The sequence below is a fragment of the Paroedura picta genome, chromosome 6 (assembly GCF_049243985.1).
Source record: "Paroedura picta isolate Pp20150507F chromosome 6, Ppicta_v3.0, whole genome shotgun sequence".
Classification (NCBI taxonomy): domain Eukaryota; kingdom Metazoa; phylum Chordata; class Lepidosauria; order Squamata; family Gekkonidae; genus Paroedura; species Paroedura picta.
In genome coordinates this window covers 118,242,670-118,263,065 of record NC_135374.1, presented here as the reverse complement: position 1 = coordinate 118,263,065, position 20,396 = coordinate 118,242,670, and the positions used below count along the sequence as shown (strand labels likewise).

Below are 20,396 nucleotides of genomic sequence, written 5' to 3'. Positions count from 1 at the left end.
AGTAATATCAGGGCTCTCTCAGTCTCACCTACCTCACAGGGTGTCTGTTGTGGGGAGAGGAAAGGGAAGGAAAATATGTGCTGCTTTGAGACTCTTTCAGGTAGAGAAGAAGGGCACATAAGAACCAACTCTTCTTCTTCTTCAAATAGCCAATGGGCCGACAGTTTCAAATAGTTTGGGGTTGTTTTCTATTTATAGCTAGCCAACTTAGTACAACTTAGTACAATGAAGAGATGATCAGCTTGTCATTCTGGGCTTCAGTATGCCTTCCTCCCAATGGGCAACAGGATACATTGCATAATGAATCATGCCAAAACTCTAACCCATTCCCTTTTTGTTTGTCAATCTGCAACAACAGTTGTTCTTGACAAATGAATGGCAGGAATATATAATATATATAATATATATAATAGCATCATGGCCATACTTAGTGTAGTGGACAGGAGTGATGGCCTCTAATTTGTAGAGCCATGTTTGATCCCCTGCTCTTCATGCAGCCAACTGAGTGATCTTGGGCTAGCCACGGTCCTGTTAAAGCTGTTCTCAGAACAGTTCTCTCAGAGCTCTCTCATCCTCACCTACCTCATAGGGTATCTGTTGTAGAAGAAAAAGGGAATTGTAAGCTACTTTGAAAACCAAGGTAGAAAAACCAGTTCTTCTTCTTCTTCTTCTTCTTCTTCTTCTTCTTCTTCTTCTTCTTCTTCTTCTTCTTCTTCTTCCTGAGAACTGTATCTCACCAAACAGGACAATCCTTGCATATGACTCCACTTTCATCTCCTCAGTTGCCCTCCGGGACTTCACAGTATGTTACGACTTCCGTATGGTGGGATTTAGATTTTGGCACCCGGTAGCATTAATGGCTAGAGCTCTCATGAGCTTGGCAACATAAAGACACATCAACAGATGGACACCTCAGGTAACGGACTGAGACCGACATGGTTGATTAATACGGAAGTGCCCCGATGTGGGGCAGATGAATGTTAGACCTCTCACCTCCACTCTGTGGTAACTTGACAGGTTTTTATTTTCACCAGGGAGAAGTGCTAATCAACAGAGTTAATTTGCACATTTTTGCTGGAAGACCTGTTTTAAAGGAACTTCGCAAAGGTTTATTTACCATGTGCTGCTTGGTTCCTTTGTCTTCTCAGCCAAAGGGACAGAGTCCAGCCTAGCTGTTGAAAAGAGCCCAGGCTGAATAATTATATACTCCAATTGTTCCCCATCTGCTGCTAGCCTGATCTACAAATGCCTCCTCTTGTACCAGGAAAAGCCAATAGCAGAATATTCAGCTGTTCGTGGCCTTCCATCTGGGAAAGTGAAAGTTGCTGAGGAATTCGTCCTGTGACGGAAGGCCTGATTGTAGCAGAAGCCAACTTATTTTGTATCAGTTCTTTCCACAGACGGTCACTTCAAACACCCTCTCTCCTTTCCACCAATTCAAAGCTCAATTCAAAGGTGAGCTGTTTTTTTTGTGCTCCATTTTATACTACCCAAAGGAATCCCAAAATGGTTTCCAAGCCCCTTTCCCTTCCTCTCCCCACACCGGACCGCCTGTGAGTTAGGTGGGGCTGAGAGAGCTCTTAAGAGAACTGCTCTGTGAGAATAGTCGTAAAAGGACTGTGGCTAGGCCGAGGTCACCCAGCTGGCTGCGTGTGGAGGAGATGTGGCAAATCAAATCTGGTAGTACAAATCAGACACCCCCACTCTAAACCTGGGCCACATTCATGCTCAGGCGTGGATGTGAGTGAGGCCACCTGATTGCAACAATTGCGTGGAAGCAACCCTTCAAGAACTGGCTTGGGTTACATTTTAAGACCTGCCAGGAGCGTCTGCTTTCCAACATACTGGAAGATCCCTTTGTGTACAACTGGTCAGCATCAGTCCAGCCGAAAATAACAATAATTGGACTAGATTTATCCTTCCTGATTGAACATGATGAGAAGTCAAGATTGCAGCTGGTTATTCATAGACTGGAGTATCTTGAAATTCAATATTTAAGGGCCAAGCCAGTTAGTTCATGTTGGCCAAAGTATTGGGGAATATCAACAGACTACAGAGAAATACATCCCTGTCTCTTTGTGTTAGACAACCCATTTCCACAAAGAGAATGAACATCTTTCCTTCCCGTCTAATGAAAGGCGGGTTTAATAAGCTCTCTGCTACCCCAAAGGCGGTGCCTGCCCTGCATGGGTGTCTTATTCGAGATACACTGGAGCATTTCATCATAGATTCCCCACATTTGGAGGGTTGCTGTCTAGCTCGGAGGGTCTCCTTTTGCAAGGCAAATATAACCCATCTGGAAGCTGCTTTTAGGGTTGTGCTGTGCAGTCACTCCGGCCTTCTTTTAATGTCAGCCATGACACTGCAGGGCAGAATGTGCCTCAACAGTAGGGACAGGAGCGAAAAGAAGAAAAGCATCCTCTTACTCTCGGTCCAGAGTCTGGTTTTAATCATCCACTGCCAATGACCATGCAGCAACTTTCCTATGAAAAGGAATTCATGTCTCTGAACTGGAGATGGCAGCCTGCAGGTGTGATCTTGGGGTCTCACAGAATTACAGCTCATCTCCAGAGATCAGCACCCCAAGGGAAAAGAGATGCTTTAGAGGGCAGACTCTATGGTATTGTCAACCAATTAGGTCACTGCCCTCTCGGGCTCCACCCCAAATGGGGATCCAGGTTGTGAAATGCTTGCAGATTTGAGGATAGGTCCTGAGTAGGACAGGGACTTCAGTGGGGTACAATGCCATACAGACTAGGGCTGGGTGCTTCGGCATCTGAAGCACCCAACCCTAATAGAGTCTACCCTCCAAAGCATCCATTTTCTCTAGGGGAAGTAATCTCTGCCACCTCTGTTGGCACAGTTTGAATATGTGAGGGGGTAGAGCACCAGACATGCTTAAAGAATAAAACAGTTCTTATTAAGAAGAGAAACAGCCATGTATAGAAAGAGCGGAGAAGACACTTAACAAACTGTTCTAACTGCTGTCATTCTGTCTGTTCAGTGGTTGTTCTGGAGGCAAGCAGGGAGGAAGCATGCTCAAAGGAACAGGAAGTATCCAGTTGAACCAGTCAGGAAATTCCTGTTCTAATTATGATAAATACATATCTCCTCCTCCATCGCCCCCTGTAGGACATTCTTTATATTCTGCTCAATCATGCACACTGCAGTTCTTGCACATTCCAACAGTCTGGAGGTCAGGTGTAATTCTGGGGGATTCCCAGCTGACATCTTGGAGGTTGACATCCCTAGTTCTAGGTTGGAAGGAGTAACTGGCAGGCAGAATTAAGAATATTCTCTTCCAGTAATCAACAGCACCTATCCCCTTGGTTTTCTGATGGCTAAACTGGAGGACTGTGGACTGGATTTTTGGATGGTTAGGTGGATAGGAAACTAACCATAGAAAGCCACACCCAAAGAGTAGCTGTCAATGGTGTTTCATCAGATTGGAGGGAAGTGAGCAGTGGGGTGCCACAGAGCTTGATACTAGGTCTGGTACTTTTCAATATTTTTCTCAATGGTATCAGTTAGTGGGTAGAGGGACTCCTCCATAAATCTGCAGATGACATCAAATTGGGAGGGGTAGGGAACACTCCACAAGGCAGAGATAGAGCTCAGTGAGATCTGAATAGGCTGGAAAAGTAGCCAAATGAGAACAAGATACAGTTCAGTAAGGAGAAGTGGAGAATTCTGCATCTGGGTCACAAAAATGAGAAGCATGCAGACTGAATGGGAGATGCACTTCTGGGTAGCAGCGTGTGTGAAAGAGATCTTGGGGTACTTGCGGACTGTAAATCAAATAAGAGCAGACATTGTGATGCGGCAGTAAAAAGAGGTGAATGCAGCCTTTGGTTGTATCATCAGAAGTATCACGTCAAAATCACAAGATGTTATAGTCCCCCTGTATACCACATTGGTCAGACCACATCTGGAGTACTGAAGAACAAGAGTCCATTCTTATATACCATTTTCTCCACCAGCAGTCTCAAAGCGGCTTACAATCACCTTCCCTTTCCTCTCCCCACAACAGACACCCTGGGAGGTAGGTAAGGCTGAGAGGCAGCAGACAATATGACCTTCTATAATGGGTTTCAACCACGTGAAGAACAGTACTCGTTAGATATCACGGGCAGGGGGAGGAATTCATAATCAGAGTAGTTCAGCAGTGGAATCAGCTGCCTAAGGAGATGGTGACCCCCCCCCCACCTCACTGGAAGTCCTTAAGCAGTGGCTGAGCAGCAACTTATCATGGATGCCTAAGGCTGATCCTGCATTGAGCAGGGGGTTGGGGTACATGGCCTTTGTGGACCCTTCCCAGTTTGATTCTATCCTGAGCAGAATAACGCACTTCTAAATCTAAAAGATGTAACTCCGTTTAGAATTGTACTGTTTGGCACCGATGAATTTTAATTTAGCTTTGCACAGTGGTAGGAGAAAACAACAACAACAACAACGTAGCCATCACTAATCACTTGCTAGTTACAAATGACAGAGCTCTAGAAATCACTGGAAGTTCTCTGATTTTACCATAAAGTTACCCATGATCCCTAGAGCTATGCTTTGCTCCCTCTGGCTTGTAGCCTGGAGAGAAACTGTATAGCAACGTTATGTGTTATGGTAACTGTATGATCTGATCTATACCTATCTTACAGCATCATCCGGGCCAGAACATCCCCTGGAAATTTAGCTGACAAACATCTCCTAACAAACACACCCAGGAATAAGAGAGGGCTTTTTAGTGTTTTATGGAAGGAAATATTATTTTTTAAAATTTGCAAGAGAATAAACCAAATAGAAATTATTCCCCCAAAAAGGCAGCCCTGTCCAATCCATTGAGAGGAAGAGGTAGAGGTCAATAACCTTACATACACATGTGTACAAATCAACTATGAGATCTGATCTGCTGAGCACAGACTGGACATGCACAAAAGCACATTTGACCTCCTGAGCTGAAGAAAGTGCTCTAGAGGAAAGGAACTCGACTTCATTCGTAGCTAAGCTGAGCATGACGAATATATTGAAGCTTGTAAATATAGATTTTGGCAAGACCAAAAACAACTGTTGATAATAGGGTCAAATAAAAAGGTATGGGGCATCGGAGAAGAGGGTTTTGTCCATTTACCCTCTGTGACAACACAGCCAATAAATGGCAAGGGCTAGTGGTTCTTTGAAACTGGATCACACACAGAATTCCAGAGCACAACACTTCACTAACTGGGGCAGGGAGGGGGGGAGGGAGAAAAGACTTGTCAATATCTCAGAAAATAGTACCCTCCAAAAATAGAATACCCCCTGTTTATCAACTTCTACAGAACAAACTGGAAGTAGAGTTTCCAGGTGCCCCTTGGTCGACAGCAAGGTATAGGGGGTAAAGTCACCAACTCGAGGTGGGAAAGCTCCTGGAGATTTAGGAATGGAGTCTGGGGAGGACAGGAAGGACAGGAACCACAGTGGGGTTCAATGCCCTAGAGTCTACCCCCCCCAGCCTTTATTTTATTCAGGGAAACTGATCTCAGTAGTCTGGACATGAGCAGTAAAACCAGAGGATCCCCAGGTCCCCCCTGGAGAGTCGATAAGAAAAGAAGTAGGAATACACAGTGTAGGAAGCTGATACAAAGAAAGCACATACATTTTCTTCTTTGTATGAACCTCCCTGGAAGCTGCCATCCTTAATTTGAAGCCACACATTTCTACAAAATCTAAGCCTATTTTCCATCTTCAAATCCCAGGGTCATTGTTGTTTTTGCCTAATTTAATCAATATAACCATATCTTTATTTTTTTCCTGAGAAAATCATCTTGGTCAATTACAGGTACTACCTCTGTCCTAAGAAACTTCCGGGACCTTGCCCCATCTTCCATCCCCACTAGGCAAGAACATTGCCTGTCTCTTAGATTTCTTTATTATGCACATACAATCTCATCAATATCATTGTTTTAGGGGCTACAGTGCCAAACATTAGCCTCCAGATACATACCTCACTATTTAAGGTACATGCCAGACCCCATCTATCTGTGTGCGTTCTCTGGGATTCTTCTCATACCCCCATATATATGTGGACCGACTTTTCTTCAAGTTTGCGTTTATGTCCTTTGGATAGCACATATACACCCAAAGGGCTGGTTGTCTCCAAAGTTTCTTCTGGACTTCTGCATGTCACAAAGATAGCTATAATGTCACACAACTTCACTTCTGTCTTTTATGTGAATTCTCAGCTTAGATTGTATGTAAGTGTGCTATTTTTATTTTAAATTTGTTTCTCAATACAAATATTTTTCTTTTTAATTCAAACTGATCTCTATGTGAGTTTTATTACCCCTCTTGCAATCTACTTTCTAATTTGGGTAATGATATTCCCTCTCTCAAACGTCATCCCCAGAAATCCCACCAATTATCTAGAAATTTCTCAAGTCATAGCTGGCAACCTAAGAATAAATTTTCAGCTGGCTCCTGGTTAGTATAGAACAGGGGTAGTCCAATGAAGTTGATGGGCAGTAGATTCATGATGGACAAAAGGAAAGACTATTTTGCAGCAAGAGTGATTAAACAGTAGCTTGCTGTTAGAGCATTTAGTGATGACTATATAAATAAGCAGCTTGAAACAGGAATGGGAAGGGTATACAGAATTCTTTTCAGTTGAAATATCCCCTGCTCTGGAGAAATATTGATAGTTGTGAGGAATAGAGTGCTTCTTAAATGTAGCAAAAGTTCTTTCCCAATCTGCATTCCAAACCAGTGATTCCTACAGTATCTGTTTCAGTTAAACTTGAAGTTTAAAAGTTGATTAGAGTTTAGAAAAGAGGTTTACAGTACTGGGAATTTTGGGTTTTACTGCCACAATCTGTTTTACTTCTCCCTGCCTTGTTATTTTCCTAGTTTCTGCAGCTAAATTTGTATCCCGGTTCCTCCTATTATTGTATTCCATACTGACATATGGAAGAATTCTTGATTAAAGGTAACATTCCAGTAGAAAATAGTTGCTAGTTAAATGCCCAAATAATTTATACTGTCATCCTTAGATGTATATTCGCCTATTGCAGGTATAGAATCAGGTGGTGTATGATCCTATAATTGGTCTTTCAATAAGGTAGCATTGTTTGCTTCTATTTTAGCATTTAAGTCTCCTGCCATAATAAGTGTAACATCAGAATGCAAATTGTATGACAGCTCTCCGTTGACTTTCTGAATGCACACACTTGGTGTTAGCAGCAAAAACAGATTATTGAGATAACAATACAAAGTTCATGATTATTCTTGCTGAAACTAATTTGATAGGCAATGCACTGATCAAAATAACCCACAAAACCACACACCCCAGCTGACAAGAGATGGGTTTTCCCTGTTTCTAGGAACAGGGACCGCCTTTCTGAATATATTCCCCAGAGAGCTCTTCAGTTGAGCACAGCAAGCCAACTGAGGATACCTGGCCCTAAGGAAATATGCCTGGCCTCAACCTTTTCGGTTCTAGCTCCTGCCTGGTGGAATGAGGTCCCTAGAGAGGCCAGGGCCCTGTTGGAACCTGCAGGGCCTGCAAAACAGAGCTCTTCTGCTGGGTTGAGGCCAGCTGGGCAACAAATAATGCTATATCCAAATCTCAGGCCACCCTCCCATCCCTTATTGCCCTTTGCTTTTCTACAGTTCCTCCAGTTTTCAACATCTAGTTGGCTACTCATTATTACTAGTGCTGATGCGGTAATGATAAATGCTGTTTTGCTATTAACTGACTATATTGTATTAGTCCACTGAATTTATATGTGTAAACTGCCCCAACACAGTTTTATTGAGAGGGGCAGTATATAAAGCTTCAAATAAATAAATCTTTACATCGTTCCTGCGGAGCGGTATAAATAAAAGAGTAAGGGCAAGGTGGGAGGAGAAAGGGGCCGGCTGAGTCCATGACTCCTGATTGGCCCCTCCGAGTGTCACTCCGGGGCCCCATTGGCCACTTGGCCCATCCTCAACTCTGCGGTGCGGTGAGTCGGCCGAGGGAAGAGGCTCCTTTCTCACTGCCGAGGCAGCCACCTTGGCTGGGGAGGGGGGTGGTGGCAAGCCTTCGAGAGGCTTCGCCGCCGTGAGAGGAGCGGCCGGGGGGGAGGGGGGCCGGGAAGCAAAGCCGCCAAATTGGGGGGAAAAGGGGCCGCCTGGGATGCCGTGGCGGGGGGCTCTCAGCCTGTATTTTACAATACAATGGGCTTTGCCCCTAGTAAAAATAAATAAAAGTGTTCAAATTAGTCCTTTGCCCAGGTGTATATTACACCATTCTAGAAAGGCTGCCTCAAAGCCAGCCTCACCGAGAACGTCCAAGCTCCCCTCTCCCACAGTTGCATCCTCTCAAGGGAAGGACTGCAATCTGGATTTTCAGATAGTTAGGTGGATAGGGAATTGGTTAGAGAACCGCACTCAAAAGAGTTGTCAATGGTGTTTCATCAGACTGGAGAGAGGTGAGTAGCGGGGTACCTCAGGGCTCGGTGCTCGGCCTGGTACTTTTTAACGTATTTATTAATGATCTAGATGAGGGGGTGGAGGGACTACTCATCAAGTTTGCAGATGACACCAAATTGGGAGGACTGGCAAATACTCCGGAAGATAGAGACAGAGTTCAACGAGATCTGAACACAATGGAAAAATGGGCAAATGAGAACAAGATGCAATTTAATAAAGATAAGTGTAAAGTTCTGCATCTGGGTCAGAAAAATGAAAAGCATGCCTGCTGGATGGGGGATACGCTTCTAGGTAACACTGTGTGTAAACGAGACCTTGGGGTACTTGTGGATTGTAAACTAAACATGAGCAGGCAGTGTGATGCAGCGGTAAAAAAGGCAAATGCCATTTTGGGCTGTATCAACAGAGGCATCACATCAAAATCACAAGATGTCATAGTCCCATTGTATACGGCACTGGTCAGACCACACCTGGAGTACTGTGTGCAGTTCTGGAGGCCTCACTTCAAGAAGGACGTAGATAAAATTGAAAGGGTACAGAGGAGAGCGACGAGGATGATCTGAGGCCAAGGGACCAAGCCCTATGAAGATAGGTTGAGGGACTTGGGAATGCTCAGCCTGGAGAAAAAGAGGTTGAGAGGGCCCCTTCCAACTCTATGATTCTGTGATTCTATGATTCTATGATTCATATATAGGCATATATATAGGCATATGTGTGTGTGTGTGTGTGTGTGTGTGTGTGTGTGTATGGCAATGAGAGCCCACAAATGAGCGAGCAATGCAAAGTGATAAAAACAGCTACAATCAGTGAACTTTCCCAGGCCCACTCCCCACTGACTGCTGACACCAAGAGAATTCCTGCAGAGGAGCACCAATGCTCTTCTTGTCCAGATCGAGTAGTCTCAAGTAGCTCACATTATTTTAGTCTGCCCCCACACAGGATATCACACAGAATAAGTCTATTGCTCAGTGGACTAAATAGTTAATGACATTTTCTGAGAAGTGGACACTCCACCTATCTGCTTTTTAGGAGGTTGGCAAATGGCATGAGAGGTGTGGTGATTTTTCTCTTTACAGTGTTGAAGGCAAATTGACTTTCATTTTCATGTTGTTGTTTGAGGTTTGTGAAAAACGGTGAATGAATAGCTAATGGCTGTTAAATTTAGGGAAAGGGGGTTAGATAGGGCTTTGAGTGGCTACTAGCTGTGGTTACTGAAGGAAACATCCACATTCAGAGGCACTAATCCTCTGATGCTGGCAGGGGCTCATGGGAATTGTAGTCCATGGACATGGAGGGCCGCAGTTTGACTACCCCTATACCCTTTCCCTGGCTGTCCAAGAAGAACTGGCAGGCCACTCTGTGTGACAAGATGCTGAACTAGATGAACTCTTGGTCTCATTCACCATGCCTCTTCTTATGTTCTTATGAAGGTCTTGGCCTCTATACCCTTTTCTTGGCTGTCCAGACTGGCCACTCTGTGAGACAGGATGCTGGACTAGATGGACTGTTGGTCTGATTCAGCAGGGCTCTTCTTATGTTCTTATGAAGGGCTTGGCTGCTCTGCCCTGTTGTTGGCTCTCCAGAGGAACTGGTTGAAGTTCCTCACATTTAGAGCGGTTCCTCAGTGGAACAGGTTTCCTCGGGAGGTGATGAGGTCTCCTTCTTTGGAAGTTTTTAAGCAGAAGCTAGGTAGCCATCTGACAGAAATACTGATTTTTATGAACGTAGGCAGATTGTGAGTAGCTGGGCAGGAAGGGATGTACCAGTGTTTGTCTCTTGTGGCCTTTCCTTGCATATCCAGGGAATTGCTGATTGCCACTGTGGGATGGTAGGCGAGGCCAGGCTGGATTCTGTATTTATGGGGGAATCACTTGAGCATGAAATTTGGGTCACTGTGGGTGGGCAGGGTGTTGTGAGTTCCTCCATTGTGCAGGGGGTGGTACTAGATGACCCTGAAGGTCCCTCCCAACTCTATGATTCTATGACTATTGGTCTCTTCTCATCCCTTCTTATGTTTTGAAGAAGGTCTTCACCTCTATGCCTCTATGTTCTTATGAAGGCCTTGGCCTCTCTGCCCTGTTGCTGGCCCTCCAGAGGCACCAGTTGTCTACTGTGTGAGAGAGGATGCTAGACAAGATACACTATCAAACATCAAAAGAAATGCCTATGCGAATAATGGTTTAAAGTATGATAAAAAGTTTCCACAAGGGTTGTTGTTCAAAGCCTTTTCCTTCAAATTATTGCTTGTAGTGTTCACAACAAATCATCAAGACGATTGTTTCTATCAATATGATTATTCTCAATTGATGATAATATAAAACATGCCATTTCTTGTGGCGCAGAGTGGTAAGGCAGCGACATGCTGTCTGAAGCTGTCTGCCCATGAGGCTGGGAGTTCAATCCCAGCAGCCGGCTCAAGGTTGACTCAGCCTTCCATCCTTCCGAGTTCGGTAAAATGAGTACCCAGCTTGCTGGGGGGTAAACGGTCATGACTGGGGAAGGCACTGGCAAACCACCCCGTATTGAGTCTGCCATGAAAACGCTAGAGGGCGTCACCCCAAGGCTTGCACAGGGGATACCTTTACCTTTAAATCATACATAATGTAAATCATTATGTATGATTTACAGAAGGCAGAGCAGCTCCCCCCCCCCCACCCGCAGCCATCTGAGGCCTTCTCACGGCGGCTTCAGCCGCCGGGAAAAGGCATAGCGTCTCCCTCCCCCCACAACGATGGCCGGTGGCTCTCCCGGCTGCGAGGCTGGTCCTGCGGGCAGGAGAAAGAGGAGGAGGAGTACGGCAGCCGGAGGACTCACCGTGTCGGCTGCTAGAGTCTCCGGCCGGGGGGAAGCAGCCAATGGCTCCCCATTGGCTGGGTGGGCCTGGATGGATACTTGGAGGGCCCAATCAGGAGCCGCGAAGCCCTCCAAGTTTTGATTGGGCCCTCCAAACGTTTATCCCGGACAGGGCCCGCCCTAACTCCTCCCCACTTGCCCTTACTCCTTTATTCCTCCCGCTCCTCTGGAGCGGGCGGTTTAAAGATGATTCTATGATTCTAAAACATACAAAGAGTTTCTATGACCCATTATGCATGGCAGCTGCTACACTGGGTGGTTGCCATGCCATTTCCCATGTACGCCTGGGGGCGGGGCTCCCTCGGTATTTGCAGATGCCCCGGTGTAGCACACACACGCACTTTGCACTGGGGCTGGGAAGCCCGGGACGCTTTGATTTTGATTAAAAAGGGAAAAATAAATGGCTAAATATGTTGTGTTGAAAATTACAGTATGTTTTGGCCACAGTATTTCACAATATGAGCTCCACACGCCCCTATAAAGCATTAAACCAGGGCTTAGAATCATAGAGTTGGAAAGGACCTCCTGGGCCATCTAGTCCAACCCCCTGCACTATGCAGGACACTCACATCCCTATCGCTCATCTATTGTAACCTGCCACCCCTTTGTCAGGATCAGCCCCCTGCTCTCTGCCATGTTTGATTCCATCGAGCCTGAGAGACTCCATCTTTGTGTGCTGTGCTCTTGCTGTCTTTCCCATGTAACCAAAATGCTTATGGCTCTGTAGTATCTCTTTGATCCCCCCCTTCCTTTGATCCCCCCTCCGCTTTCACACTGCATGTTCTCCCTGCTGTGATACTTTGTTTCCAGTGTCCCTGTAAACATCTTATCTGCAGCCTGGGGTGCCGGGCTGACCAAGGCCATGCTAACAAAGACACTTTGGCAGGAAGCCTGGGATGGCACCTGGGTGGGGGATGACCCCCTCCCCTTGGGAACGGGCCTGGTTTCAGTGGGAGAATTGTATTGATAGCTGTAGCTGAATTTTTAATGGCTGTTTATCAAGCTAGAATTAAGATGTTTTAATCAGTTGATTTTACTGTATTCTAGTCTATAATATTAGCTTATTTTACTCTATTATAATTTTACCCTGCTTGGCTGTACTTGCCTCTTATTGTTATGCCAATAAAGGTTTATATATATATATGTGTGTGTGTGTGTGTGTGTATTGATAGCTGCTTACATCCCCGATATCGAACAATCTTGACTTCAGATGTTTAAGTGCTCAGATCTACTTCCAATTAAAGCTTTCTTTCTATAGAAGCCTGATTGTGAGTTTTGTTTGTCCTTGACACACTTGAGCCTTCACAGAATCAAGAATCAGCCTCTCCGTCAGATGGCTCTCTGTTTAAAAATGTCCAAAGATGGATAACCCAGCACCTCCTGAGGAAGCCTGTTCTACTGTTCCTTCTTAACTAGAGTTTCATGAAATCTTGGGGTTTCTTGTTGGCTGTAGAAGGGTTTCATAAATGGATGGGAACTACATTATTTTTAATAAATATGTTTTAAAATGTGTTAAACATTTACCAGTAAACTATATATTTTCCAAAACGATGGGTCATTTGCTACCTGATTGACCCTTGGTCACCCTCAGAAAGTGCTGGGAGGAAGCTGAGCTGTCCCGAGTGAGTAGGTCAGGCATGGAGGGAGGGAGAGGAGGAAAAGAAGCAGCAGCAGCAGAGCTGGCCCCTGTGAGTAGCCCTGGCATGGAGGAAGGGAGGAGAAGGAGGAGAAGAAGAAGCAGAGCCAGACCCACTAAGTAGCTCAGCCATGGAAGGGGTGGGGAGAGAAGCAGAGCCAGTCCCAGTGAGTTACCTTGATGTAGAAGTTGGGGGAAGGGGGGGGGGAGTAGATCCTGCCCCAGTGAGTTGCCCTGAAATAGAAGCAGGGACCCAGCACAGCTCTGCTCTCTTTCCTTCTGTCTTAGCTGTCTTCTCCAGAAGAACTGGTGCCCAGAGATCAGTTGTTATTCCTGAGGATCTCCAAGCCCCAACCTAGAGGATGGTAAGCCAGCTGGTTCTACATGGGGGAGGAGGGGTTAGCAGTCTGAGCTCCTGAGATCAGAGCCTCCTACTGTTAAATCATCTCCAACACCCAGCAAGGAATGGGACAGGCAGAGGAGAGGGTCAGCACACTGGAAAGCATGTTGTGTGCTAGCACCATTGTATTCTATGGGGGCTTCACCTCAATCAGATGATAAAGATGGCAAGTATACAAATTGTTAAAATAAATAAAAATAAATATAACCATATATGATCATGTAACCCTGCCGGGAATGGACAATGACGGTCCTGGAGGGGGTAGGAAAAGAACTGTCCCCAGGTGGGCTTGTATACACCATATTCTTTACAATCGTGCCACTTCTGGGGTTTCTCAAAGCCTGGAGAATGTTTCAGGGGTTTCTCAATGGTCAAAAAGTAGAGAAAGTCTGCAATAAAGTCATCCATAAGTCATGATAGGAAAACCTTTAGATCAGCAGTTCTCAAGCGCTTTAACTCCACGACCCCAGCTGTGGTGGCAGTGGGGTCAGCACGCGCAGGTGCACAACAGGCGGAGCGGCATGGACACGGCCATTGCCATGGCTCCTCCGCTGGCCGCCACCACCCACTGCCACTGCTGCCTGCCGCCCGCCTCTCTGCTATCATCGCCTGCTCACCTACCATCACCCCTAGGACCATGCCGCACCGAGGTGACAGCAACCAGAAGCAGCAGTAGGCACCAGCAGGTGATGACAGCAGGTGGCAGGCAGTGGCGGTGGGCAGTAGCCGTGGCCGTCTGTGGTGGAGGAGCCATGCCAATGGCCGCCTCCACGCTGCCCTGTCTGTTGTGAACCTGCACGCGCGTGGATGTGTGCACACAGGTGCACAACAGTCGGGCCGGCGTGGATGCGGCCATTGCTATGGCTCCTCCACCGCTGCCTGCTGCCACCTACTTCCATTGCCTGCTGATGCGCGCTGCTGCTTCTGGCCCCTGCAGCCAACCACCATCACTTGCGGCCACCCCCCACCACTGCCTCGGCTGCAACCAACCTGGGGTCCCCACTGAAGGGGCCAGGCACCCCCAAATGGGGTTGCGACCCCAAGGTTGAAAACCACTGCTTTCCATCTTCAGCAATTTGCCTCCCTCTCCCCAGTATTCAGTTCTGTCATGTCTTGCCCTACAAATACCTTTTGGAATGCATGCCTGCTTTCTGCAGGACTGCTCAGGTTGTGGTATTACCAGCTTGTGCAAATGAAAACATTCCCTATTTCCCCCTTGAATTTGCGTATCAAGTTCTCCAAGAGCTGCAAATTTGTCTCAAGTGAAAACAAGGAAAATCAGGTTTGATTAAGACGTGTCATGTGAGGTGTTGACACACGATGAAAATATCCTAAAGACGGTAATTTGAAGTGTTCTTATTAAACTGACTGTGGTCGCCGTGCTTTACAGCTTAGCAGAGGGAATGATTGCTACAGGTGCTCTGAATGTACGAAATGCGAGAACACTGCCAGAAGATTTTTTTTTTTTAATGCAGATCGTTGTAGGAAAACATTACTTGGGTTACTTTTTTCCCTGGGTGTTAAAATAATTTGTAGAATGCATTTGCTTGGTTCTCATTATCCTGTTACCAACTGCTAGCAAAAAATATTCTTTCAAGAAAACCGTTTCCTGACAAATACAGCCCGTCTGGTGCATGGAAATGGTACCTCATCAGTCTCTTAAGGGAAAAAATAATTGGAACTTTGGGATTTGGCTTGCAAAAAAAAAAAAGCTGTTTTCCTGGTTGGGGGACAATCGTTTGGTTTGGCGAGCCAAATTTTATGCAGAGCTACTCTATCCTGACGCTGATTCCGTGAGATGGATCCAACCATCTTTTAAGTGACATTCTTCCAACTTGAGTGGCTCACCTGCCAACAGAAGGGCCACTGAAGTTAGGGCAGGGATCCTCAATGACCATAGGCACTGTGGAGCAAGCCGATATCCTTCCTGCTGCCTGCCAAGCATTATAGGAAAGCAAACAGGGCCTTATGAGGCTTTTGCCCAGCAAGGGATTGATTGGCTGTGTAGATTTTTTAAAAAGCTCCTAGCGGCTACCACTACAGCCCAAGGGCTTTCACTATGTGACTGAAGATATATTGAGGCAGCCATTTTGGCTGTTCTTCCAGCAGAAGCCATTTCTGGCAGCCATTTTGTAACTGTGCCCACCACACTGTATCAAAATGCCAAAGAGGCCCATCAGCACAAAAAGATTGGGAAACCGTGAATTATTGGACATCTCCTGAGACTGGCATTGTATTTCGAATTGGAGCCCAAGTGTAAGGTAGGATATAACTATTTGAAGTAATTAATGAATATATGAATAAGCTCTGCTCCAGAGAGTAGTGTTTTATTTATTTATCTTACTTACTAGGTAAAAGACCGTTGCATGTTTGAAACGTGCAGCGGGCACTAGTGGGGGATTGTTTGAGGGGGGAGGTGGAGGGAGACAGGGCCGGGAAGGCGAAGCGAGGAGTGGGTTCCCACACCCTCCCTTACCTTCCCTCCAGAATGCAGCATGGGGAACGGGCAGCTGCTCCAGAGCTGGCAGTTCTCGGGTGGGCGCTCCTCACCCGCCGCCGGCTTGGGGCCACAGAAGCCGGCTGCTCCCTGGGGCCAGGGCTGCCCCCTAGGGGCCACCGGCTGCTCTTGGCCTCTGCCTCCACCTCGTGCCACCTCCTTCACCCAGGAGCTGCCACCAGCTTATTCTTCTGGCCACAGTCACCACCTCCTTGTGGGTGACTTCCATTTCCCAGATGTGTGCTGGGAAACAAACTCTGCGAAGCGTCCTCAGTCATGCAAGTTTCTGACCTGCCTGGCTGACAATTTCATTTATCAAATGGTAGATGAATCCACAAGAGGTTCAGCCATACTGGACTTAATACTGACCAACAGGCAAGAGTTGGTGGATGAGGTGAAGGAGGTGGGGACCCTGGGGGGAAGTGACCATGTCCTCATAGAATTCCTTTTGAGATGGGGAGCCAAGGAAGCTTGTAGCCAGACGCGGATGTTGGATTTTCGTAGGGCAAACTTTAATAAACTCAGAGACATGATGAGTGTCATACCATGGACGAGAATGCTGGAAGGGAAGGGAGCATGTGAAGGGTGGGCATTACTCAAACAAGAGCTATTGCATGCTCAATCAATGACTATTCCAGAAAGACGAAAACACTGCAGGAGCTCTAAGAAGCCTATGTGGATAAACAGAGAACTTCAAGAGGAACTAAGAAAGAAAAGGAAAATGTTCAGGAAATGGAGGGAAGGACAGAGCTCTAAAGAAGAGTACCTACAGGTTACTAGGCACTGTAGATCAATCATCAGAAAGGCCAAAGCTGAGAGTGAGCTAAGATTGGCCAGGGAAGCCCATTGTAACAAGAAATGAATTTTCAGTTATGTGAGGAGCAAACGTAAAGTAAAGGAGGCAATAGGCCCACTGTTGGGTGCGGATGGACAAACTCTAACGGAAGATGCAGAGAAAGCAGAAAGGCTTAGTGCCTATTTTACATCTGTTTTTTCCCCACAGGTCAAAGTGTTTAGGCACATCTAGAGATGGCCGTAGCCAAAGGATAGTGTCTGGGTGGCAGGTTAACATGGATAGAGAGGTTGTCAAGAGGCATTTAGCTGCACTGGATAAGTTCAAATCCCCTGGTACGGATGAAATGCACCCGAGAGTACTCAAAGAACTTTCCAGAGAACTTGCACAGCCCTTGTCCATCATCTTCGGAACCTCTTTAAGGACTGGAGATGTCCCGGAGGACTGGAAGAGAGCAAACGTTATTCCGATCTTCAAAAAAGGGAGGAAGGATGACCCGGGAAACTACAGACCAGTGAGTTTGCAGATGACACCAAATTGGGAGGACTGGCAAATACTCCGGAAGATAGAGACAGAGTTCAACGAGATCTGAACACAATGGAAAAATGGGCAAATGAGAACAAGATGCAATTTAATAAAGATAAGTGTAAAGTTCTGCATCTGGGTCAGAAAAATGAAAAGCATGCCTACTGGATGGGGGATACACTTCTAGGTAACACTGTATGTGAACAAGACCTTGGGGTACTTGTGGATTGTAAGCTAAACATGAGCAGGCAGTGTGATGCAGCGGTAAAAAAGGCAAATGCCATTTTGGGCTGTATCAACAGGGGCATCACATCAAAATCACAAGATGTCATAGTCCCATTGTATACGGCACTGGACAGACCACACCTGGAGTACTGTGTGCAGTTCTGGAGGCCTCACTTCAAGAAGGACGTAGATAAAATTGAAAGGGTACAGAGGAGAGCAATGAAGATGATCTGGGGCCAAGCCCTATGAAGATAGGTTGAGGGACTTGGGAATGTTCAGCCTGGAGAAAAGGAGGTTGAGACGGGACATGATAGCCCTCTTTAAGTATTTGAAAGGTTGACACTTGGAGGAGGGCAGGATGCTGTTTCTGCTGGCTGCAGAGGAGAGGACACGCAGTAATGGGTTTAAACTACAAGTACAACGATATAGGCTAGATATCAGGAAAAGGTTTTTCACAGTCAGAGTAGTTCAGCAGTGGAATAGGCTGCCTTAGGAGGTGGTGAGCTCCCCCTCACTGGCAGTCTTCAAGCAAAGGTTGGATACACACTTTTCTTGGATGCTTTAGGATGCTTAGGGCTGATCCTGCGTTGAGCAGGGGGTTGGACCAGATGGCCTGTATGGCCCCTTCCAACGCTATGATTCTATGATCCGCTGATGCCTCGGGGCACCCCCTCCTCATCGCAGCTGTGGCTGAGTCATCCTGGTGGCTATGCCTCCTGGCTCCTCACAGCTGCAGTTGCCAACTCCTTGCAGCCACGTCTAATTTCTTGGGGCTGCTGCTGCTGCCTCCTTGCGGCCACCCTCTTGAGGCCACCGCTGCTGCCTCCTCAAGGCCGCTTCTCCCTCCTAGGGTCTACCGCCCCCTCCTCCTCGGGGCTGATGCCTCCTCGGGGATGGTGGCAGCACCTTGCAGCCACCGCCACTGGCCAGGTGAAGTGGCAGTCTGGGCAGGGCTCGGCAGCTGGCTGGGACTGTGTGGCTGTGAGGCGGTGTGTGCCTTGTGGCTGGGCTTTGTGGTGGGCGCTGCATGGGCCGGCCCAATCTGGTTGCAGCCAGCTGTGCTGGCCATGCCCGGAATGGCCCACCACGCCAAAAACAGAGTCTGGACAACAGATGTGTCCTGGACACTGTCCTGGACAGTGGACCGCTCCTAAATACCATATATACTCGAGTATAATCTGACCCAATTATAAGCCAAGGCACCTAATTTTACCACCAAAAAACTGGGAAAACTTATTGATTCGAGTATAAGCCAAGGGTGAGAAATGCAGCACCTACTGGTAAATTTCAAAAATAAAAATAGATACCAATAAAATTACACTAATTAAGGCATCAGTAGGTTAAATGTTTTTGAATATTTATTTCAAAGAAAAATAGTAAACTAGCTCCGTAAGTACAAAAAAATCCTGAGCAAGATTAGCACATGAACTTACCCTACTGTCCTCTAGTAGAGGAGCTCAGGGTGGCCTAAGTGCTAATCCATGCTCCATCATCACAGGCTCTCCCATCCAGCCTCACCCCCAACATATACAGAAAAGTCCAGTGGATGAATATCTGCTGGTTTTGATACCCCACTTTTCGCTAAATAAAGGAGTCTCAAAGCAGCTAATAATTGCCTTCTCTTCCTCTTCTCATGTCAGACACCCTGAGAGCTCTGACAGAACCACTCTGTGAGAACAGCTCTGGCAGGAGAACCAATCAGTGCCCCCCAGGCCAGCAAACCAGAGCAGAACAACAGTGCCCAAAGTTGGCAACCTACTGCAACAAGTACAACAGATACCAAACTGGGAGAATGGACAGCTCTAACTACCCCAGAACAAAACACTGAAATAAAGAACTGTAAAACTGAAAAACTGAACAATGAAAGAGTTTGTTCCAACCTGAACAATTTTGTATCTGTGTTCCTTTGTATGGCTCGGAACATGGCCCACTGCCATGCAATAAGGTTTTATTGGACTGCCCCTGTATCCTGATACAATCTGTGTCAGGGTGACCAGAGGCAAATGTGCACCCGCTTCTCTCCAGAAGTTAATAGCTGACGCATAAACAATTTTCCTCTCCCACAAACCATTGTGTTTGCTTTCCTATTTATTCCTCGACCGAAGGCTGCTAATTAAATTCACTTTCTCAGGATGCTTTTGTATATGGCACATGAATAGCAGGTAAAGTCAATTTGTGAATCTATTGTCCTTGATGCTCTCTAGAAGGGTTCCCAGCTGGAACTGATTATGCTTAATCTTCTTTGTGTTATCCAGGTAAAAATAATTCAAAAGGCAAGTGTAAATAATTGCCAGTCTCCTTTTATTTAAATCCCGGCTGACAGTGTTATCGAACAAGTGTAGATAAGTAGCAGAAGATTGGTCACATTGTCCGAAGTGAAGTTTTTTTTTTAAATCCCTGAGTAAGAGGAGTCAAATCTCTGGTGCAGATGGGTATGCTATAGATGGGTGACTCATTGATGTTGTTGTTAAAAAACATCTCAAGGACATGCATTTGGACTGTGCCCTATTCTTTTAGAAAGCTCAGCATTTGGGCCCCTATGTCAACAGTCATAAGGCTTGTTTGCTTTTAAAGAGGAAGAAAGAACTGGTGTAACCCCTTGAGACCCAAGGCCCTGGAGGTATTTTGCACGGAGCAAAATAAAACAGTTTAAAAAACAACCAGTTTAGACCACTTTATTATACTACAATCGTTCTGCATTGTATACTCTGTTGAAAAACTATGCTGCAATGCTTTCTGCATGGAACAATTCCTAGCCCTGCCCACTGTAGATTTGCCAACTCCACTTGCTGGACTCTATTAGAAACTCAGTGACATGCTTTGTTCTCTAATGCAGTCACTAATCTGCATAACCAAGGAGCTCCACGGCAGCACAGCAGGAATCCCTCTTCCTTACCCAGTGACAACGGAGTTTTTGCCAGTGAGATTGGGAAAACATTTAAAACATAAAAAAACACCAAAGGTTAGACAGAGCACAGTAACAGGCTTCAATCACGCTGTCCCACCAAGGTTAGGCATTCAACTC

At 46.2% G+C, this 20,396-nt stretch overlaps 1 long non-coding RNA gene across 1 annotated transcript in view; it reads right to left on the bottom strand.

The window, feature by feature from the left end:
- The window catches only part of LOC143840796 (uncharacterized), an 86,581-nt gene extending 67,238 nt beyond the window's left edge, over positions 1 to 19,343 (bottom strand). Inside the window, exon 1 of the long non-coding RNA XR_013232422.1 lies at positions 19,252 to 19,343. This is a non-coding gene — a long non-coding RNA (uncharacterized LOC143840796). The remainder of the gene's footprint in view (positions 1 to 19,251) is intronic.
- Between the last annotated feature and the right edge of the window lie 1,053 nt (positions 19,344 to 20,396).